Raw genomic sequence first — 24,856 nt, forward strand, 5'->3', positions numbered from 1 at the left:
CAAAGGTCTGCTGGAGAACCTGGCAATCACTGAAGTTATTTTTAAAGTGATAGCCACTTCCTATGTGCAGCTTGGTTGGCACCTCCCTTAACGTGGTTGTAACCCTCTCATATACCCAGTGAAGGGACTATCCTCAGGAGTTACACAGAGAGGAAACAAATCCTCCCACATACAGTAGGTTGTACTTGTTATCTGCAGCCCTCTCTTCTCTGCATCTGTTTAACCACTTGCTTACTGGGCACTTAAACCCCCTTCCTGGCCAGACCAATTTTTAGCGCTGACGCACTTTGAATGACAATTGCGCGGTCAACACTGTACCCAAATTAAATTTTTATAATTTTTTTCCTACAAATAGAGCATTATTTTGGTGCTGTTTTTTGTTAAAAAAAAATAAAAAATACAGAATAAAAAAAAAAAAATATATATATATATATATATATATATATATATATATATATATATATATATATATATATATATATATATTTTATATTTTGTTATAAAATTTAGCAAATGGGTAATTTTTCTCCTTCATTGATGTAGGTTGATAATGCTGCACTGATGGGCTGCACTGATGGACTGCACTGGTTGGCACCAATAAGGCAGCACTGGTGGGCACCGATAAGGTGACACTGGTGGGCACTGATACGCAGCACTGGTGGGCATTGAGAGGTGACACTGAGAGGTGGCACTGATGGGTGGCACTGAAGGGCATTGATAGGTGGCACTGGTGGGCACTGAGAAGTGGCACTAATAGGTGGCACTGATAGCTGGCAGTGATGGGCACTGATGGGTGGCAGTGATGGGCACTGATGGGTGGCAGTAATAGGCATTGACAGGCAGCACTGCTTAGTGACACTTATGTGGCACTGATTGGCACCACTGGTGGGCATTGATAGGTGGCACTTGTGGGCATTGATAGGTGACACTCATGGGCATTGATAGGTGGCACTGGTGGGCACTGTGGGCATTTCAGGTGGCAATCGCAGGTGGTACTGGCAGGGGGTACTAACTTTACAGAGGAGGCAGAATTGCCTCCTTTCTCTTCGGGACCAATGTCCCTTACACATGAGCCGGTGATTGGCTTTTTTTTCTCCTCACGCTGTCAGCGTTTTTTGTTTACATTGGCTGACAGCTGATCACGTGGTAAGGGGCCAGGACCGGCCCCTTACTCGGATCTTTGATCACCCGAGTCTCAGTGACTCGGATGATGGCAGCGCGCGGGGAGCGCGCAAAGGGGAGGACGTCTATTGGTGTCCTCCCAGCATTTGGGGTCCACGCTGTAGCCTGATTTATAAGCTTGTCGGAGCTGTCAGAAAAAAAAGGAGGTGGAGATCTGAAGTTACACTCTGCAGGGCTCAGTAAAGAGAACTCTGAGGCCTCGTACACACGACCGCTTTTCTCGGCAAAAAACAGCAAGAAAGCTGCTGGCAGAGCTTTCTTGCCGAGAAAACCGGTCGTGTGTACGAGGCTTTCAGATTTCTCGTCGGGAAATCTGGGCAGAATCTCGACAAGAAAAATAGAGAACCTGCACTCTATTTTCTCGTTGAGATTCTTGACGGCCTGTTTCCCGACGAGAAACTCGAGAGTGTCTATACTTACCTGTCGCCGTGGAAACCTGCGCATGTTCGAAATGACTTTGACGCATGTGCGGTAGCTTCCACGGCATAGGTAGGGTGAAGCAAGATGGCGGCGACAGCATCGAATGTGATGAGCGCATGCTCGTCGTACGCGATGACGTCACCGCATTCTTGCCTTTCAAGAGAACCGCGGAACTCGGGCGGCAAGAGATTCGTGCCAAGAATCTCGCCAGGAAAAACGTTTTTTTTCTGGATGAGATTCTTGCCCGTGTGTACGATGCCTGAGAGCTGATTGGACGGAAGACCCCCTTCACACAGCACATAGGAAGGCTGTCAGTCAGCTGGAATTCCCTCCCCATCACCTTTTTATCTCCTGGTGTCAGGAAAACATGGCAGAAGAGTTTCATGCTGATAGCAGAGGAACAAAGCAGCAGACAAAAATGACACTTAGTGCTCTGGATTGAGATAAGTACACACTAAAGAGGGATATGCTTTGTTCATTTTTGATGTCTGAGGTTTATATACACTTTAAATACTTTGAGAAAATCGCCGTACCCGTACGTCGGTACTTTAATGCTAAATACTGTTATGGCAGCAGCTAGCAGCAGTATTTTTCGGTGACGAGAGAGAGCCCCCCTCCCGCCACACTCCAATCATCTCTGCGGTTTACCGGAGCTGTCTGTAACGGCATAGACAATCATGTCCGCGCTCCCTTCACTGCCTGGATGTCAAGTGAGAGAAAGATAGCCCCCCGCTCAGCTCCATAGCATTGGAGGGCAGAAGCGACGTCAAACCTCACTTCTGCCCAATGCTCTTAGAGGGGAAATGTTTTCTTTTTTTTTATTACATTTTATTTATTAATTTTTTATTGCATTTTAGTGTAAATATGAGATCTGATGCTTTTTTGACCCCAGATCTCACATTTAAGAGGTCATGCCATGCATACTAGCACATTATAACATTGCCTTGCAGTTTTTTTTTTACAACAGCCGCCGTTTACTACCGCTTTAAGGAAAAATAAAATAAAACTAAAAGATTGTTTATGATACAATTTGAAAAAACGAAACATAATCCAGATCTAAGATGTGCCTACAATGACAATACTTGTGTCCTCACACAGTTCTATTTGGATATTAGCAGGTAATTGGTGATTTCATTGGTGAAGTCAGCTCTATAGCATTGATAGGTGGGAAAGCAATAGTCAGCAGCAGCAGCAGCAGCAGCCCAGGATTCCTGCAGAGCACTCAGAGCTGTACTTCATGAGTGTGTCCGCTAGATGTCAGTATAAGTGCAGGCACAGAAGAGGACGCTGTGAGATGAAGACACACACCATAGTACCTGGTGGAGAATAGTAGAGCCGCGACATATAGAAGAGGAGAGCCGAGACCCAGGAACAATCAGAGCCGTGTGATTAGTGGAGTGTACGGACACACCGAGCACCACTGCACCAATCCGCTCCTTGGGTCCCCCTACTGTCCTGCTAAACCTACAACTCCTAATCCGGGACCGGCAACAGGTAGGTGCTGAGAGGCCAAGTGTGTGGCTACTACCAGGTGGGCTTCCTGGGGGAGTAGTGTGCCAGGAGGGCTCTATAGTGGGGTGTCCTGGAGCTCCCATCCCCCTATGGAGGGCACACATCTGCACTTGGGGTGTAGGGAGGAGATAGGTGGGGGGGATTGGCTGCCTTCTGGGCTTTCTACAACTTCAACAGGTAGGAAGAGGGATCACTACACCCCTCATCATCCTCTATAGTACATCTCCACCCATCTTCTCCAGAGAGAAGAGACACCAGACCATCCATGCATACCTCAGGATCTACAAGGGCTGCACTGTGCCCACCTATATACTCTGCTGTGTATCTAAATGGGCCTCTTATTGGACCATTCTACCGTCATTATATAGAAAATGTATAGAAATAAGCTTCCTATAGGACCATTCTACGGTCATTATATAGGGAATTTCAAAATGTGCCTCTTATTAGACAATTCCACCATCATTATATAGAGAAAGTATCTAAATGTGTCTCTTATAGGGCTATTCTATGGTCATTATATAGAGAATGTACCTAAATGTGCCTCTTATAAGACCATCTCATCGTCATTATACAGAGAATGTATCAAAATGTGCCTCTTATAGGGATATTATATTCTCATTATTTAGAGAATGTATCTAAATGTGCCTCTTATAAGACAATTACACCATCATTATATAGAGAATGTATCTAAATGTGTCTCTTATAAGAAAATTACACCATCATTATATAGAGAATGTATCTAAATGTGTCTCTTATAGAGCTATTCTATGGTCATTATATAGAGATTGTATCTAAATGTGTCTCTTATAGAGCTATTCTATAGTCATTATATAGAGATTGTATCTAAATGTGTCTCTTATAGAGCTATTCTATGGTCATTATATAGAGAATGTACATAAATGTGCCTCTTATAAGACCATTCCACCATCATTATATAGAGAATATATCTAAATGTGTCTCTTATAGGGCTATTTTATGGACATTACATAGAGAATGTGCCTCTTATAAGACCATTCCACCATCATTATATAGAGAATGTATCTAAATGTGTCTCTTATAGGGCTATTTTATGGACATTACATAGAGAATGTGCCTCTTATAAGACCATTCCACCATCATTATATAGAGAATGTATCTAAATTTTCCTCTTATAGGGCTATCATATGGTCATTATATAGAGAATGTAGCTAAATGTGCGTCTTATAGGGATATTCTATGGTCATTATATAGAGAATGTATCTAAATGCGCCTCTAATAGGGCCATTCTACTGTCATATAGAATATGTATCTAAATGTGCCTCGTATATGAATATTCTATGGTCATTATATAGAGAATGTATCTAAATGTTCCTCTTATAGGGATATTCTATGGACATTATATAGAATATGTATCTAAATGTGCCTCTTATAGGACTATTATATGATAATCGTATAGAGTATGTATCTAAATATGACTATTTAAAGGGCCATTCTTTGGTCATTATAGCTGATCTGTGGTCATTATATTGATTATGTATCTAAATGTGCCATTTATAGGGCCATTCTATGGTCATTGTATGCAGTATGTATCTAAATGTGCCTCTTATGGGTCTGATCTCTGGTCAATTATGTACTGTTTATATCTAAATGTGCCCCTTATACAGCTAATCAGTACTATATGATAAATGTGCCTCGTACATGGCTGGTTTGTAGTTATTACTATATTGTAAGTATCTAAATCCATCACTTATGGGGCTGATCTGTGGCCAGTAACATACTGTATGTATCTAAGTGTACCTTGTATACTTTTGATCTGTGGTCAGTAATATACTGTATGTATTTAAATGTGCCTCTTATGGGGCAGATCTTGGGTCAGTTATATACTTTATGTATCTAAGTGTGCCTTTTATGGGACTGATCCATAGTCAGTTATATACTGTATGTATCTAAATATGCCTCTTTTGGGGGGAGATCTAAGGTTATTTTATAGATTGTATGTAACTGTGCCACTTATAGCACAGATCTATGGTCAGTACTCAAATGTAAATGTGCTTCATATGTGGCTGGTTTCTAATTGATACTATATTGTAAGTATCTAAATTTATAGGGCTAATCTGTGTTCAGTAATATTTTGTATGTATCTAAGTATCTAAATTTGCCAAAAATGGGGCTGATCTGTGGTCAGTAATATTTTGTATGTATCTAAATATTGAAGTGTACCACTTATGGGGCTGATCTGTGGTCAGTAATATACTGAATGTATATGTATTTAAATATACCTCTTATACAGCTGATGTATAATCAGTAATATATTGTATGTAAATAAATGTGCGTCTTATACAGCTGCTATATGATCAGTTTATATGCTGTATGTATCTAAATGTGTTTTTTTTGCTAATGAACACCATGTAGCAAAAAGTATATCCATCATGTTCATGAAGTGATGGATTATTCCCAACACTAATATTCCCCTAGAGCTGAAACTCTATATTTTAGGTTCATTTCACAAAGCCAGGATAAAGATCTTTATTTTCTGAAAAGTGTCAGTTCTTTCAATAAAATCCAGTCCCATGTGAAAATGGCAGTTACATGTCTGACATAAAGATAATTATCCTTGTGTTGAAGCTTTGGTAAATTTTGTTTTTTGTATACTGTGTTTTGGTGGTAAGCCAGAGCAATATTTCACACACTATAACCCAAAACGCGACAAAAGACGATTGTTGTCTGAGATTAATCTGCATTTCCAACAATATTCTTGCGACTTAAACACAAGCAACTTAAATAGCTGGATTCACATAGCCCGCCCTAACTTTGCGGCGGCGTAGTGTATCGTGTTTACACTACGCCGCCGTAAGTTAGCGAGGCAAAAATATGATTCACAAAGTACTTGCCTGCTAAGTTACGGCGGCGTAGCCTAAAGCGGGCGGGCGTAAGGGCGCCTAATTCAAAATAGGCTGAGGGGGCGTGGTTTATGTTAATTTGGGTTGACCTGACATGATTGACGTTTTTTTGGAAGGGCGCATTCGCCGTCCGCCTACATATCCCAGTGTGCATTGCGGCAACGTACGCCGCACAGGCCTATTGGTTTCGATGTGGACGTAAATGACGTAAATCCCTATTCACGGACGACTTACGCAAACGACGTAAAATTTTCGAATTTCGGCGCGGGAACGACGGCCATACTTAACATTACTGTTCCAGCTATTTGATGGAATAACTTTAGGCCTGATAAGGCGTTACGTAAACGGCGTATCTGTACTGCGTCGGCTGGGCGTACGTTCGTGAATAGGCGTATCTAGTGATTTACATATTCTACGCCGAACGCAATGGAATCGCTACCTAGCGGCCAGCCTAAATATTGCACCCTAAGATAGGACGGCGCAAGCCGTCGTATCTTAGATAGGTTTAAGTGTATCTCAGTTTGAGAATACACTTAAACTTAGGTTGGCGCAGATTCCGAGTTAGGTCGGCGTATCTACTGATTTTGGGGACAACCCAAAATTTGTGATTTTCTTTTACTTTTCCTTTCAATGATAATAGTAAACAGGCCAAATAGAGAGGATGAATCTCCCTAATGGGGGCGCAGACAGCAATAAAACCTGACAGATGTTCTAATCCTTCTTCACTCTATACAAAACGTAAAAAAAAGTTTTGCCTTTAGCTATGCTTCAACCTTGCCAGATGGGTGCTGTAGGGATTATATGGGGGAATTTATAAAGGGTATCATAGATACTCTTTAGAATTCTGTCAGCCCTCAAAACCGAAACCACCAATTCTGTTTGCCCTGGGCAAACAATCTGTCGTCCCTGGGTACTGGAGTCATAAATCTGTTGGCCCTGGGCACTGGAGTCATAAATCTGTTGGCCTTGGGCACTGGAGTCATAAATCTGTTTGCCCTGGGCACTGGAGTCATAAATTTGTTGGCCCTGGGCACTGGAGTCATAAATCTGTTGGCCCTGGGCACTGGAGTCAGAAATCTGTTGGCCCTGGGCACTGGAGTCAGAAATCTGTTGGCCCTGGGCACTGGAGTCAGAAATCTGTTGGCCCTGGGCACTGGAGTCAGAAATCTGTTGGCCCTGGGCACTAGAGTCAGAATTCTGTTGTCCCTGGGCACTGGAGTCAGAATTCTGTTGTCCCTGGGCACTGGAGTCAGACATCTGTTGGCCCTGGGCACTGGAGTCAGAATTCTGTTGGCCCTGGGCACTGGAGTCAGAATTCTGTTGGCCCTGGGAACTGGAGTCAGAAATCTGTTGGCCCTGGGAACTGGAGGCAGATAGGCCATACTGGCCTCTCCTTCCTCACTGTGTCCCCTCCCCAGCCGCTGCACCCATCATGGCTCTGTAGTAGGGGTGGACGATACCTGATGGGGAATTGAGAGACTAGATCCTCATCAGGTCCTCCTGGTTATTGATTGAAATTGCATGGCAGTAGATTGATCCCTAGCCGCTGTTCTGTCCAAACAGCTTTCAAATCCAGCTACTGCTGGGTACTGTCAGTCATCATCCAGGTGGACCAGATGGGGCACCAGTCTCTCGGATCTCCTTCAGCCTCTGCCCACCCAGTAATACAGTAGATTACTCAAATATGGACATTGTCATACTTGTATGAAGACATCGCCACTATCCCCAGCGCTTTTGATTACATTTTTCATTGCCTGGGGGAATTTCCCAGTTGATAGTTGAATGGGGCCTGGAATAGAGCCCTGTGTGGGAAGCTGTCACATGCATGACAGCTTCCTGGCACCGATATGCCCAACACTGAGTACTGGCATACTTCTGTACCTCCGTATGCCAGCTCTGAGCTGATCTTAGTTACCACCAGTTTCTTAAACTGGGAATTTTTTAGTAACCTGTTACTGCCATAGTGACAGGTTCTTAAAGTGGTGGCAGCTGAATTTTGATGCTCATTTCAGCAACATTACCAAAACTGGTGCAGATACTTACCTGAGTTAGGCAAAGGAAGTATAAAGGAAGCTCTTTCAGGAATGTGCCATGGGTTAAAAATATTTCTGCCACTTTAAAGCTCTCAAATTACCGTACTCCTTTCTCAACAGTTAAAGGAAAAAAATCAATAGTGTCTCCTTTACCCTTTGTTAGAAAATAGTTAGCAGCGTTATTAAAATATTTTTTTCCTGTACACATTTTCGAGTATGTTGTGCAACCTTCTAGCTAGGAGTGCTGATATTGTTCATTACACTTTGTTCTGCAGTGTGTCTGGCCTTTTCCATTTGTGACTGGCCTGCATAGTCATGGATTAAACTAAAGGAAATACACTGCACAGAATATTACTGTATTCATTGGCGTATAATACTCACTTTTTTACCCTGAAAATAGAGGGTAAACTGTGCTTGCATGTTATACGCAGGAGGCCGTGGAACGTTTTTTTCCTGAAACTTCCCTTTTAAAGTTAGGGTGAGTGTTATACGCTTGTGCGTGTTAGGCCTCGTACACACGACCGAGTTTCTCGGCAAAAACCAGCAAGAAACTTGCTGGGAGATATTTTTTTGCCAAGGAAACCGGTCGTGTGTACATTTTCGTCGAGGAAACTGTCGAGAAACTCGGCGAGCCAAAAAGAGAGCAAGTTCTCTATTTCCTTGACAGGAATGGAGAAAATTGGCTAGTCGAGTTTCTCGATGGCTTCACAAGGAACTCGACGAGCAAAACGATGTGTTTCGCCCGTCGAGTTTCTCGGTCGTGTGTACGAGGCTTAAAACTGACTAGCAGTGATCAAATATCTCATCACAAAGATAGAATGATTGATGATAACAACAAATGTGTGATGGCAGGGTTTTGTCGGAAAATCCAACCGTTTGTACGCTCCATCGGATAATTGTTGTCGGAATTTCCGACAACAAATGTTGGATAGCATGCCTTCAAACACGCATGCTCAGAAGCAATGCTAAACATAGCACAACATTAGCAGAAGTTGCCCAAAGGGTGGCGGTAAAGAGCAGAAAAACCACGTTGTTTCGTATTTGTTGGCTGAGAAAGTTTTGCCGTCTGCATGCGGACAAAATTCCACAGCTTTGTCCGACGGAAATCCGATCGTGTGTATGAGGCTTAACAAGTCTATCATGTTTTTTAAACTTTTGAATGATGATCTCATTTAAAATCTAGGCCAATTCCACGAAGAGGAGAGCTTAGCTGCCAACTGTCCCGATATGGCTGGGACAATCACAGATTTGAATCATCTGTCCTGGGCTGCATCCCAGTAATCAAGGCCGATCACGGACAGGGTAAAAATGTGGTAGTTGTTTTATCACTCAGACCTTTTAACATTGTTGTTGCCCATCTCTGGACCTAGTCACTTATCAATATCTTTTTGTAAGTGAGGCCTTCAGAACTGGACATAGCATTCCAAATGAGGTCTCACTAAAGATCTATGTTGGGGAACCAGGACCTTCTGAAAAGGAAAATCTTTTTCTTCTAAAGCTCTGGCCTATACTGGCCCGGTTAAACAGGGACCGGCCGAGATTCAAACAATCTATGGGCAGGCTGGTTGTACCCAAGTTGATCCATTGATGTTGAACTTTTCATGCGCGATTACTGCCATCCGCTAAAGCAACAAGCAATAATCATTGTGTGTTCTTCTGGCAGGGACTTGGCAGGGTTACATGGCAACTTTAAAATACCGTATTTATCGGCGTATAACACGCACAGGCGTATAAAGCCTCGTACACACGACCGAGTGTCTTGGCAAAAAACAGAAAGAAACTTGCTGGGAGATATTTTTTTGCCGAGGAAACCGGTCGTGTGTACATTTTCGTCGAGGAAACTGTCGAGAAACTTGACGAGCCAAAAAGAGAGCATGTTCTCTATTTCCTCGACGGGAATGGAGAAACTTACCTTGTCGAGTTCCTCGACAGCCTAACAAGGAACTCGACGAGGAAAACTATGTGTTTCGCCCGTCGAGTTTCTCGGTCGTGTGTACGAGGCTTAAAACTGACTAGCAGTGATCAAATATCTCATCACAAAGATAGAATGATTGATGATAAATAGTTATTAGAAGCTTCTGTCTCCAGGCACATCACAGTCCTACTGCCCTTCTCATAAAGCACTATTTCTTCCTCGGACATTCTCTGTAGTCAGTAAAACGCCCACACAACCTCAGCATTGCTGTTCAATCAAACCACCAGTTTGTTCGTTTCCTACATTACAAAGCTGGTCATACATGGATAGAAAATCATTCGAAATTGTTTTCGTTTTTTTTTTTTATAAAGATCTTTTGAACGACTGTGTGTTAACCCCATCATTGTATCGAATTGTTTTCCACATATTATCGATCGTTAACGACATAAATGGTAATTTTTTTGACGATCAACAATCAATGCACATGCGCTGTACGTTTTTTGCAAACTATTTATGATCGATTTCCCTACTACTGTTTAGAAAGTCGTTCGATTACACAACAAAATTCCGACACAACGGATCTTTCTTTTGGCATAAAACTTTGCATTTCAAGAATTAAAATGAGCCCACTAATGTTTCTAAAGTCGAACGATCAGGCTTATCAAATGCTTTTTCAACTTTTTTTTTTATCCATGTATTGCAAGCAAGGGGTTGTAAAGGTATTTTTTTTCCCTAAATAGCTTCCTTTACCTCAGTGCAGTCCTCCTTCACTTACCTCATCCTTCCATTTTGCTTTTAAATGTCCTTTTTTTTCTTGAGAAATCCTCACTTCCTGTTCTTCTGTCTGTAACTCCACACAGTAATGCGAGGCTTTCTCCCTGGTGCGGAGTGTGGCGCTCGCCCCCTCCCTTGGACTACAGGAGAGTAAGGACACTTTCTACGTTGCAGATAGAGAAAGGAGCTGTGTGTTAGTGGGCGTCCTGACTCTCCTGTAATCCAAGGTAGGGGGCGAGCACGATACTCTACACCAGGGAGAAAGCCTTGCATTACTGTGTGGAGTTACAGACAGAAGAACAGGAAGTGAGGATTTCTCAGAAGAAATAAGGACATTTTAAAAGCAAAATCGAAGGATGAGGTAAGTGAGGGAGGACTGTTACTAAGGTAAAGGTAGCTATTAAGGGAACAAATTTACCTTTACAACCCCTTTAAGTGTGGTAGATGATGAAATTGCAGCCACTTCTGTGATTGGCTGGTAGCCTTCAACTTCCTTTGATGTTCAGAGCTCTGGCCTTCTGCTATTTTTCTCCAAAGAGGAGGCACACAGAAAAATGTTGCCATGGAGAAGGTACAAATGTGGTAAGAGGCTAGATTCCACACTATATTCAGCAAACATGGTTGGTGCTACATGTTGAAGGAGGTATGCCTTTGTGTGGTTGGAGGGCTTACATAGGAGACATCGCCTTAAGTACCAGTATATCCTGTCCAATACGGTTCACACAGGGGCAACCCAACTTACAGCACGACTTTGCAAGGTGACTTGGAGCAACTTACAACGTGACTTAAAGTTGCCTCCAGGACAGGCGACATTGGCTGTGGCCAATCACAGAATAATCAGCTCTGTGGGAGGGAGGGGTTTGCCTGAGTAAACTATTTTATTTTCCTGTAAAGTTGCTTCAGTTAAGATGGTGATTCGACTTTGGAAACAACTTCCATTTAAATCTATGGGTACACGTTGCCTAGAAGTTGCCTTGAAGTAGTACAGGAACCTTTTCTGAAGTCGGAGCGACTTCGATAGTTTGCATTAAGATGGCTCCCATTGACTAACATGGGATTACTGATGTCAAGCGACTTGGGGCGACTTGAGGTCTGACAAGTCGGATCCCAAGTCGATGTAGTGTGAACCGGCACTAACTCTTGATTGGATACAGGATCGCTCCTTCCCATGTAAAACAATGAGAAACCGCGGTAATACCACCTGCAATGCGCCTCTGCAGAGGCACATTGCGGGCGGTACTAACCCTTTTTCGGCCGCTAGCCGAATACTGCACCGCTAGCGGACAAATCTTGCGGCAATTCCGACGGTATAGCACCTCCGCTGCCCCGTGTGAAAGGGGCCTTACTGTGTTTTAGGTACATCCCCTAAGAAGGATCAAACTTATGTCCAATTTCAGCCATGTTTCTTTCTTTACTTGTCCTTGTGACACCAGTACAGGAAAGGGGGGATGTGGCTGTCAGGAGTCATGAAGGCAAAACGATCAATAAAAACATTGGGGTTGATTTACTAAAACTGGAGAGTGCAAAATCTGGTGGAGATATGCGTATAAATCAATCAGCTTCCAGGTTTTATTGTCAAAGTTAAGTTGAACAAGCTGAAGTTAGAAGCTGATTGGCTACCATGCACAGCTGCAGCAGATTTTGCACTTTCCAGTTTTAGTGAATCAACCCCAAAGTCTAACGTTCTAACCCTTATTCACTCTACTGCTTATGTGTGTTTGTCATCACTTCCTGAAACACAGACAGCAATAAAAGCCTGGATCCAATCCTACTGAATCCAAAACAAAATAAAATGTTTTGACTGCAGTTAACCTTTAACCTCCCTGGCGGTATGATTCCTTCTGGTTTTAGGTGCTGAAAGCGGTACCATTATTTTGCATGGAAATTTGGCGTTTTATATTGTAGGCCTGCAATTCTTAGGAATAACTCACTTAAATCTGTCCAAACAAGAATCTAGTAGACATCCCGGGTATGATAAAGTTTGAAACACAAAATCCTAAATTATAATATAATAAATAACTATAAATAATTATAACAATGATAATGTAATTATAGTAAAAATTATTCAATAATGTAATCAAATCAAAAACACTGAAATTTGCTCTGTTGCAGAATTGTCGCTGTCATTACTTTTATAGTTTGATGACGAATTTCCCCACAAATCACTATCGCTCAATTCTGCAAGTGATTATAATTTATTATCGCTGTTTTCTAGCTGGTCTAAAAGCACTTTTGATGTAAAGGGACACTTTATTGGTTGCTATGGACAATCTCTAGTTTCCAGGCAGAAAGAACAGTTTTTATTATATAAAAGTGCATGCAGGACACTGGACAGACCACTAGGGACAAAGGGTGTGTGTAATTATTTAATACAGTACTGCAATCTATAAGATTACAGTATACTGTATGTGTATTGTGTGTTTTACTTTTTGAATTTGGCGCCAAACTCCGTCCCCGAGCGTCGTAACGTCACAGGGAACGGAGCTCGGCACTCGGCACTGTGAATCGAGCGAGGAGACACAGCGGAGTAGCCCACACACACAGCGGGGACACATCGCAGGATCCAGGGACAAGGTAAGTAACTCTCCCTGTCAGAGGCGGCTCTCTAATTAGGCAAATTAGGCGGCCGCCTAAGGTCTCGTACTCATAGGGGCCTCACGGCCACCTAATTTGCCTGTGATCAATCCTAATGTCAGCGTCATCGGATCTCTCTATTACCCCTCTCTCTTTCTCACCTCCCCCTCTCTCCCCCCTCTTGCATTGGCTGAATATGTCTGATGGGTGAGGAGGGTGCCCTGGAAGTGGTGCTGATCACCTGTGTGCTAGATCCGTGCATTTTCTGCAGCCATTTTTCTTGCTTGAATTATTTTTCCCATTATGAGTGTGAGTGGGGCCTCATATCTAAGTTTTGCCTAAGGCCTCACAAAGCCTAGAGCCGCCTCTGCTCCCTGTATCCTGCAATGCGATCCTGAGTCTGGCTCGGAGATACCGCTTTTGGTATGTAGAATTCACCCCGAGCCTGACTCGGGAATACCGCTAAGGAGGTTAGTGTTGAAAAAAAAAAACAGAACAAAATCGCATAAAATCAGGTATAAAGCATTGCTTTAAAATATACTTTGGCATCACATGAAGTTTATGTTTAGAGCTAACAGCTTATTCTTGGGCAGGTTCCTATGGGGATATTTCTGATCCCACTGAAAAGCCTTTTTACTGGGGCCGATGTTCACGTAGGCCAAAAATCTTAAGATTACTTCAAATATCCAGTTACTAAGCAGGGGACTTGTAAAAAAAAAAAAAATTTAGGAATTTCATTCGAGTGTGATGGGATAGTTGACAGCGCAGTTTCTCTGGACAGGCATAAAAAAACCTTTATAGTGAATCTGTGTTTACATCAAATAATAATGTTCAGGGGAATTACAGTAAAACCTTGGTTTGCGAGCATAATTCGTTCCAGAAACATGCTTGTAATCCAAAGCACTTGTATATCAAAGCAATTTTTTTACAGAAATGAAAAAAGAGAAGAGAGGCACCTCTAAGTGTATCAATAAGTTGCTAAATGTTGTACCTTCATTAAATGTAACCATAAGGCGCCTCTCTTCTCTTTTATACTCAGTTGTGACATGACGCTACTCTTATATCAAGACATTGCTTGTATATCAAGGCAAAATTTATAAAAAAAAATAGCTTGTCTTGCAAAACGCTCTTAAACCAAGGTTTTACTGTAATATAAAATATAATTATTCCTTGCACATGATGTGATGACTAAAGGTGACTTCTTTGTAAAAACAAAAACAAAAAAAACACTATGTATTGACTGACCTCTGCACGCATTTATTAGATACATTTTTAGGAAACATAGTTGCAGGACTGTTACAATTTCTTTGGAATCAAATGTAGAGATCGTACCAATAAAAGTATGTATGTGCCATAACTGTGGGAATCCTGCTGGAAATCACTGCTACCATGTTTCCCCGAAAATAAGCCTGGGCCTTTTATTAAATTTGGCAACAAAAGACACAGTAGGGCTTATTTTCGGGGTAGGTCTTACCATGTAATGTGCTGTCTTCTCTCCCCCTCTCTCTCTCCCTGCCTGACAGGAATCCCCAGTGTGAACTGAGGTAAAATGCTTGTAAAATCCTATATTCCACTCTATTACAGTAGTATATTATATATATGTACAATGTAGTGTAGTATATATATGTACAATGTGTGTTTATGTAATATATGTGTGCCAAATACCTTTGTTATAGCGCCGCTCTGTGCTTCTGTGATCCGCCGGAGCTCTCTTCCCCGCAATTATATTACAGAAACACACACATTGTACATGATATATTACTGTAATAGAGTGAATTATAGGATTTTACAAACATTTTAAACTAGGGCTTATTTTCAGGCTAGGGCTTATTTTCAGGCTAGGTCTTATTTTCAGGGTAGGTCTTATTTTCGGGGTAGGTCTTATTTTCGGGGAAACACGGTAGTAGTAATCACGGCTGTCTTGTTGGTCTTGGGCAAAGTGGTTGCCCTGTTGCAGAGTGAACACAGGGGGTTGCTCACTTGGCAATAAACCATGTACAGAATGCCTTGCATTTTCCTCAGTGAATACAAGGCATTTTTTGATTAATCTACTGTATGATCATAACCTTGGAAGGGCAGAAAACACCTTAAACTGCCTTTGCTGTTGAGCCCTTTTGAAATGCTACATGCTTGGATGTTGTGCTGATACAACCAATTAGATTCTTTCTGAGCTCTTGGTCCACAACAAGTGTGCAGTCTAGGAGTCCTGACTTTGTTTAGTCTTCTGGCTGCTTGCTTCTTCCAGGTCTGCGACTGAAAGGAATTGCTGAAGAAGTAGAGTATTAAACTGTGCTAGCAATCAATTAATGTAGAAAGTTTGAGCTTGGTTAGCTAAACAGCACTCTTAAAAAAGAAGTGTGGGATTCAAAAATAACAAATATTCATACTCACTTATGTAGATGCAGCATTGATCCTATGCTGCAGCCATTGGTGTGTGCATGGGGTGTGTCAGGTGTGTCTGGGCACATCCTAATCACTATGTGTGGTGCAGATTCCCCCTACTTACCTCAACACATCTAAACTGATCTCTATCTGTATACAACAGCCTTTACCGCTCACATATACAATGAATAGACCACTATTGTGCCATATTCACACTATGTCGAGTGTATACATGTTCAAAAAAACAAGAAGGGTGCTTTAAAAGAGCTGTGTGTTTTTTTTTTTGTTTTTTTTTGGGTGCCAATAACCTAGACTACAACATTAGATCATTTTCATATGGTTTATTTGTTTTTTCGTGTTAAAAACATCAAAAAAGTGAATACAATTTACTAAAAACATTTAATCATTTAACATTAAGTGTCTATAATATGGTTGTTTACAGGTGGTTGTTGTGGTGCAGCAATCATGACAGGTTTTGCTACTGTTTAGGCTTCCTCAGGAGATATGTACTACCACACCTGAGCAGATAGATAAAACATATAGGCCCGGATTCACATACAGCGGCGCATAGTTTTACCGGTGTAGCGTATCGAATATACGCTACGCCGACGTAGCGCAGAGCGGCGAGCACAGTATTCATAAAGCACTAGCTCCCAACGTTGCGCTGGCGTAACGTAAATTCGTAGGCGTAAGCCAGCCTAATTCAAAGTAGGTGGAAGTGGGCGTGATCCATTTAAATGAAGCGTGACCCCATGCAAATGATGGGCCGAACGAACGGCGCAAGCGCCGTCCCGTGGACACATCCTAGTGCGCATGCTCAGAATCACGTCGAAAATACTCCCTAAGATACGTCGAGTCACTGCCTACGATGTGAACGTAACCGACGCCAAGCCCTATTCACGTACTACTACGTAAACAACGTAAAATACGGCGGCTGTTCCCTGGTCCATACCTTTGCATGATTTTATGGTTCAAAGGGGGGAGGGAGGACCAGAGAGGAAAAATAGGAAGAAAAAGAGGAAGAGAAGGAAAAAGGGGGAAAAAAGGGGGGGGAGTAGAAACACGAGGATAGCACTCACATGGGCCACATCTGTAATTATATTAGGGGAGAAACAATATCAAGCAGGTGGACATTGATGGTCAGACTTTCAGGCCGAGGAAGTATGTTTTTTAAAAAAAATATAGTTTAATAGCATATAGATTAATTGAACAAGATATACAAAAAATAAAAATAATAATACAAAAAAATAATGTTGATTTACAGCAATTGACCACTGTACATTCCTCAGAAGTCGCCAACGCACGTTTCGCCATGGGGCTTCTTCAGGACGAAGACGAGGAATACAAGTTTAGCAGAGAGATAGAGACTTATCTGCAATGATACAGTGTAGCAAATTAATAATACAAAAATAATGATCAAAATACAAGTTTAAAAATAAATGACGTATTTCAGTATGTATTTACATGACTAATGGTCCTTTAGCGGATGCATCCATGGGGCATATAAGGCACAGGTGGAGACAATCAAGTCAAGAAATAAGCTTCAGTAAAGGTTTTCACATGTCGAGACTCTAGTTGACAAAAATATTAAAAAGATATATATATATAATAATAATAATGACTCAATATTCAATTCAAACAAATGTGAACGAAAAATAAAGTAAATAAAATAAATAAAAAAAATACTTTATTTTTCGTTCACATTTGTTCTACTTCTTACCTAGTTTTGTTTTTTTCTGTTCTACCATTTTTCCTTCGTTCTGATCGTTACTACTCTGTATGGTATCTATATCCGCACCTTGATAGCAGCTGGTACTATAAGAATTGAATATTGAGTCATTATTATTATATATATATATCTTTTTAATATTTTTGTCAACTAGATTCTCGACATGTGAAAAAGGTCTGCAGTTGATTCTAAGTGTGATATTTGCATTTAGAATCTGTTGCTGTGAACCAACATCATGCGTTCAAAAGAGCTGTCCATGCAAGTGAAGCAGGCCATTGTGAGGCCTTGTACACACGACCGAGTAACTCGTCGGGCGAGACGCATCGTTTTCCTCGACGAGTTCCTTGTTAGGCTTGTCGAGGGAACTCGACAAGCTTGCTTTGCGTACACATGATCAAGACAAAATCTCCTCGTTCTCAAACGCGGTGACGTACAACAAATACAACAGCAGGAGTAGTTTGATTCCACTTGCACAACTCTTGGGGCTGCTTTTGCTAATCTCATGTGTTTGCGTGTTAAGTAAAAGTTTGGTTAGAGACGATTTGCACTTCGTCTGTTACAGCTTGAAAAATGTGTTATCTCCATTACAAATGCTACTTTTACTCCCGTCTCATACTTTATTCTGAGCAAGCGTGGGTTTCTTAGCATACACACGCTCGAGTTTCTCGTAGAAAATCAGCCCGACGAGGAACACGACGAGGAAGTTGAGACTCCCGTCGAGGAAAAAGAGAACTTGCTCTCTTTTTTCCTCGTCGAGTTCCTCAACAGTTTCCTCGATGAAAAACGTACACACGACCATTTTCCTCGGCAAAAAAGCTCTGCCACCAAGTTTCTTGATGGATTCTGTCGAGTTTCTCGGTCGTGTGTATGAGGCCTAAGGCTTCAAAAACTAAACAAATCCATCAGAGAGATAACAGCAACATTAGGAGTGGCCAAATAAACAGTGTGGTATATAACAGCCTGGAGGTCCACAGAAGACAGAAATGGTGGATGATCGCACAATACACTCTATGGTAAAGAAAACCCCCTTCACATCATCCAGACAAGTGGAGGAAACTATCCAGGAGGTAAGCGTGTCATTGTCAAAGTCTAAAATCAAGAGAGGACTTCATGAGAGCAAATACATAGGGTTTACCACAAGGTGCAAACCATTCATAAGCCTGAAGAATAGAAAAGCCAGAAAGGACGTTGCCAAAAAACATCTAAAAAAAGCAAGACCAGTTCTGGAAAGGCATTTTTTGGATGGATGAAACTAAGATTAATCTGTACCAGAATGAGGGGAAGAAAAAAGTGTGGAGGAGGCTTAAAACAGCTCATGATCCAAAGCACACAACGTCATCTGTAAAACATGGTGGAGGCAGTGTGAAGGCTTGGGCATGCATGGCTTCCAGTGGCACTGGGTCATTGGTGTTTATTGATAATGTGACAGAAGACAGAAGCAGCCGGATGAATTCTGTAGTGTTTATAGATAATACTGTCAGCCCAGATTCAGCCAAATGCCGCAAAGTTGATTGGACGGCGCTTCACACTACAGATGGACAATGATCCGAAACGCATGCAACCCAGGAGCCTTTGAAGGAAAAGAAGTGGAATATTCAGTCACCTGATCTCAACCCAATTGAGCATACATTTCACTTGCTGAAGGCAAAACTAAAGGCAAAAAGACCCACAAACAAAGAACAACTGAAGACAGCTGCAGATAGAGCCTGGCAAAGCATCAGAAAGGAGGAAACCAAGGGGGTAATCCACAAAAGGGATACGCCGGCGTATCTACTGATACGCCGTTGTATCCCTGTTTCTATCTATGGAACTGATCCACAGAATCAGTTTACCATAGATAGGCAGAAGATCCGACATGTGTAATTGAATTACACTGTCGGATCTTAAGGATGCAATTCTAGGCCGGCCGCTAGGTGGCGAGGCCATTGCGGCCGGCCTAGAATATGCAAATGAACACTTACGGCTAACAAACGAACGTTCCGACGGGCCCGTCACGCTAAATCTACGTCGTTTATGTCGAGTTACGCCGCATAAAAATAGGGCTGAGTCCTATTTGACTAAGCCCTATTAAGTATGGCCGTCATTCCCGCGTCTAAATTTTAAACTCTACGTCGTTTGCGTAAGACGTTCGTGAATGACGCTGGACGCCATTTACGTTAACGTCTAAGCAAATGACGTCGGAGCGACGTCAGTTAGCGAAATGCACGTCGGGTAAGTTACCCGACGAAGCATGCGCAGTACGTCCGGCGCGGGAGCGCGCCTAATTTAAATGGGACTCCCCCTATTAGATTCGGCACGCCTTGCGCCGGACGGATTTGAGTTACACCGCCACAAATTTCCAGGTAAGTGTGTTGTGGATCGATACCTAACTTAGGAAATTTGCGGCAGTGTAACTTAAATCACTTAAGTTACGTTGCGCTGCGGGGCTGTGGATTTGGCCCCAAGTCTTTGGTGATGTCCAAATAGGCCTTTTGTGTACATAGAAAGAGTCATAGACCTTTGCGTTCAGCTCATGATAATTAGGGGCAAACACAAAAGTGTTGTGTTTATAATTTTGCTCAGTGTGTAAATATATATATATATATATATATACATATATAAAAATGTCAATCACTTTATAGCAGATTGTCCCTAAACAACCCTCTGTGAAACACAAATATACATACTTACACCCACAGTTCTCTAGTAAATGACTGTTCTAAAAAATATAGTTGTTGGCGAATGATGCATATTAGTACTCTCAGTTGGATCTAGCTCCTGCCATGAGCAGTATATGACCATCCTCCAGTCTGTACATCCATCTGCACTTTCTCGCCTTACCTCCTTATGGTAATAGACAAAGAATTAACACTTGTGTGTTTGTGAAGTAGGTCTCTTTTATACAGTTCCTGACACGATTTGTTTTGCAGGTATTATTGTGCACAGGCCCGTCGGAACCCGACAGGCAAAGCAAGCATTTGCCTCGGGCCCCGAGCTGGCCAGGGGGCCCCCGAGCTGGCCAGGGGCCCCAGCAGGGAAGGCCCTTGCCGCACCGCTGTGTCCTCCTGCAGTCCGGTCGGCCGTGTACCATAACCGCACGGTACAGGAGAATCAGGTTCCTGTTCCCGGCCGGACTGACAGGAAATGCACACACTGAGTGTTCACTTCCTTTCAGTCCGGCCCCGGGAACAGCAAACTGAATCTCCTGTTCCGCGCGGTAATGTTACACAGCCGACTCCACGGACTGCAGAACGACGCAGCGATGCAGCAATGGTCCTCCCTGCTGGGGCCCCTGTGCGGACACCAACATCTGCCGGCGTGGTGCGAGGATAGAGGTAAGTCGCCCCCCCCCCACTTCTCAACTTAAAAACTGTAATGTCACTTTTTTTTTTTTTGCCTGGGGCCCCCAAATGTCTTCAAACGGCCCTGATTGTGCAATATTCTGCTGTAATATTACATAACGACTAAGGCGTGGATGTCACAAGTGCTGGAAGGGTCTGCTTGTTTTCCAGAATCTACTTCTTCTGTCTTCTCAAAGACGCTGGAGAACACTAAGCCCAATGCTTGGCTCCATTCCACTGATTATGTGATAGCTTTTAAATGGTTTTGCAGCAAAGCTATTATTTTCATGCCTCACTTGTGTACAGGGAAGTATATTGTATGGGACTGAAAGGCTATGAACTACACAAATATACAGATATTTATTTCTTTGTTTTTAAGGGGCCCATTTACTAAAGACAAATAGACGGTGCACTTTGTACAGTAGGTGTTTGTGATATTGTGCTTCTAGCACGACAGCGTCGCGCTGATACTCGGCGACATGGTGCCGAGATCTCGCCGACATCTTGCACTCACTGGAATAGTGACAGCACATCCCAGCAAGCGCGTCATAGAAGCGACGGGAGATCCGACTTGGATTCCCGCCAATTCTACACGTGTGCGGCGTTTGCTATGAATCCTGAGGGGGAAGTCCCCGCCGGAGCATACCGGGCCCTTAGGTCTGTTATGGGTTGTAAGGAGAGCCCCCCCTACGCCGAAAAAAACGGCGTAGGGGGTCCCCCTACGATCCATACCAGACCCGTATCCAAAGCACGCTACCCGGCCAGCCAGGAAGGGAGTGGGGACGAGCGAGCGCCCCCCCCCCTCCTGAGCCGTACCAGGCTACATGGGGGGGTTGGGTGCTCTGGGGCAGGGGGGCGCACTGCGGCCCCCCCCCACCTCAGAGCACCCTGTCCCCATGTTGATGAGGACAGGGCCCCTTCCCGACAACCCTGGCCGTTGGTTGTCGGGGTATGCGGGCGGTAGGCTTATCGGAATCTGGGAGCCCCCTTTAATAAGGGGGCCCCCAGATACCGGCCCCCCACCCTAAGTGAATGAGTATGGGGTACATCGTACCCCTACCCATTCACCTACAAGAAAAGTGGTAAAAACACAAATAAACCACACAGTGTATTAAAATATTTTATTAGTCTGCTCCGGAGGCCGCCCCCTGTCTTCTTTATTAGCTCTTTTACCAGGGGGGGCTTCTTCTTTGACGTCTTCGGGTGGGTGGGGGCCGCCGTCTGGTTCTCTTCCACTGCCGGGGGGGGGTGGCTTTTAAAAAAGCCCCCACCCCCCCGGCGGGTTTCCTCCGGCGTCTTCGGCGGGGCTCTTCTTCTTCCGCTATCCCGACGGGTCTTCTCCGCTATCCGGGGGGTCTCGCCGCTCTCCGCTGTTGACTCGTCGCACCCCGGTTCTTCGTCTCGCAGTCCGGTCCCTTCTTCCGTGCTGTACGTCTTCTTCCGTGCTGTGAGTTCTTCTTCCGCGCTGTGACGTCATGTTCTTCACTTCTCTTCTTCTCCCGATGTTGACTCGCCGGTCCTCCTCGCTGAAATGACAGATGCGCGCCTTGCATCGGACCTATATAGGCCTCACAGTCCCATCATGCTCTGTACCTACCCATGTGATACCGGTAGGTATCAACTCTTAAGTGTACATATTTACTGGTAAGTTAACATCAACTAGATACATGTACTGGTCTACTACCACCCATGTGTTATTTAGCTAGCTAACTGGTGCTTTATTTTTTCAAACGCACTGCAGAGAGACAGCGGTGTAGTACTTTGGGGTTGATTTACTAGAGAGGGTCCAACTGATCAATCGTGTGAAAGGGGCCTAAGGCTGCTTTCACACTGATGCACTGTGGTTTACCTGCACCTCAATTGACCTCAAATCTTCACTTTTTCCTCTGGATTCCTGCAGGTATTGCTGTCTGCTACTGTCCCCCAGGTGGGTATGGCTGGTGGCTGCTGCTGGCTATCCTCCAGGACTGGTACTGCTGGTGGGTAATAGCTGGCTGGTTCCCACCTCACCATCCCCGAGCATCAGTGTGACAGGCATCGGCACTAGAGGAAGCATGCGGCTGCAGTAGAGAGCAGATGAGCCAATGCTTCTTCACACTGATGCTCGGGGATGGTGGGTCGGGATGCCACGATCTGGGCTTGCCAATCCCCCATCCCAGAGCAGGAGGTGGAGGTCCACATCAGTTGGGCACATCTGAGCTACAGAGTGTGATGGAATTTTTTTTATATTGTTTAGGGTCTTCTTTACATTTGCACATTTTAGTTGCATTATGGGCAGTGGCGGTGGTGGGCGGGAGAAGACATCGAGGGACCATGAAAGGAGGTTGGCCAACCCCAGAAAGGTAAGTGCTGGGTGGAGGGGGGGCAGCATTTTACAGGGCACAGTGGCGATAATTACTGGGGCACAGTGGCGATAATTACTGGGGCACAGTGGCGATAATTGACACAGTGGTGACAATTGGCACAGTGGTGACAAAGGGCCCAGTGGCGACAATTGGCACAGTGGCGACAATTAAAGGGCGCAGTGGCGACAAAGGGCACAGTGGCAACAATTGATGGGCACAGTGGCTGCGTTTGATGGCATGGCACAGTGGCTGCGTTTGATGGCATGGCACAGTGGTGACAATTGATGGCACAGTGGCTGCGTTTGATGGCATGGCACAGTGGCTGCATTTGATGGCACAGTGGCTGCGTTTGATGGGCCCAGTGGCTGCATTTGATGGGCACAGTGGCTGCATTTGATGGGCACAGTGGCTGCATTTGATGGGCACAGTGAGACTGCAAATTTTTTTTTTCGTTGGTTTGCGCCCCCCCAAAAAATTTTGAGCACCAGCTGCCACTGATTATGGGCAGGGGACGTTGTATGTGTGTTAACATGTGTTTGGGATGTATTACTTGTATAAAATGCGTGTTTTGCTGGAAACTACATAAAAAATGCAGCAATCAGTTCTTTCTTCTATGCAACTCAATGCACCTAAAATGTGCACATATGCACATGACCCAAGTATTACATTAATGATGAATTTCCATGGGGAACGTTCACACCAGGTGCGGTGGGACTGTGCTGGGTAGCCTTGGCCAGCGTAGTCCCACCGCAAGGCAAGGCAAAATGCCTCATCTCCTGTAAGGTCAATTCACACTGTTGTGGTGGTGTGCCCGAAAAAGTTACAGCAAGCAAAACTTTTTCAGCACAGCATTGTTTGACACAATCCACCGCCTCACACTGCACTGCGACCAGAACATAATAAAATGTCACTTTGTGATATCTCAAGCATGGCCTTGTATATCTTTTCAGTGTTTATATATGGAATCACATACACTCACCGGCCACTTTATTAGGTACACCTGTTCAATTGCTTGGTAACACAAACTGCTAATCAGCCAATCAGATGGCAGCAACTCAATGAACACAGCGTTACCCTGCAGGGATGTAGTCCCAAGGGAGGGGGCGAGCGCGCTGACTAACCCCCAGCCAGAACGGCTCGGATGATGGGGGCAAGCTTACTGAGGAGAAACAGGAAGTGAGAAATTCAGACAAAGAAAAAAAACATTTAGAAGGGAAATGGAAGGAAATGGAAAGTGAACCAACAATGCACAAGCTTAAAGGAACCTATTTAGAAAATAAAAAACAAACCTTTACAACCCCTTTAAGGCAGTTCTGAAGGCAGAAGGGGTCCAACCTAGCAAGGTGTGCCTAATAAAGTGGCCAGTGAGTGTATATATGTTTTAAACACATGTCAACACACATACACACGTTTTTTTCCCCTCTGGTCAGGTTGAAATATAAATGCATATATACAGTAAGTAGCCATGAAGAATACGATATGGAGGAATACGACAGAGCCAAGGGCACAGATTTAAAAAAATATATTTACAAGTAGAGACAAATGCCATAGGAACGCTGGACTTTTTTTTACCTCTTTCATATAACGAGATTAATTTACGTAATAAGAGTTCTGGCAGGTTCTATATGTTTACGTTGATGTCATAGCACATAACTTGACCAGTCATTGAGAGTAGCTTTGCTTTTCGATCCACTATCAGAGTAGTGTTAGTCCACCCAGTTTTTCTATATTCAGTGTGGTTTAGGAACATTTACCAAAGGAGTTAAATGTAAGTACAACATTCTTATGAGC

General features: G+C 43.5%; 1 protein-coding gene across 1 annotated transcript in view; it reads left to right on the forward strand.

Annotated features, from left to right (window-relative positions):
- The first annotated feature begins 2,892 nt into the window (after nucleotides 1–2,892).
- Nucleotides 2,893–24,856, forward strand: part of ANKRD6 (ankyrin repeat domain 6) — a 198,653-nt gene continuing 176,689 nt past the window's right edge. Inside the window, exon 1 of the mRNA XM_040350095.1 lies at nucleotides 2,893–3,096. The gene's annotated coding sequence lies outside the window, so the exon portion shown is untranslated. The remainder of the gene's footprint in view (nucleotides 3,097–24,856) is intronic.

The sequence above is a fragment of the Rana temporaria genome, chromosome 4 (genome assembly GCF_905171775.1).
Source record: "Rana temporaria chromosome 4, aRanTem1.1, whole genome shotgun sequence".
Taxonomy (NCBI): Eukaryota; Metazoa; Chordata; class Amphibia; order Anura; family Ranidae; genus Rana; species Rana temporaria.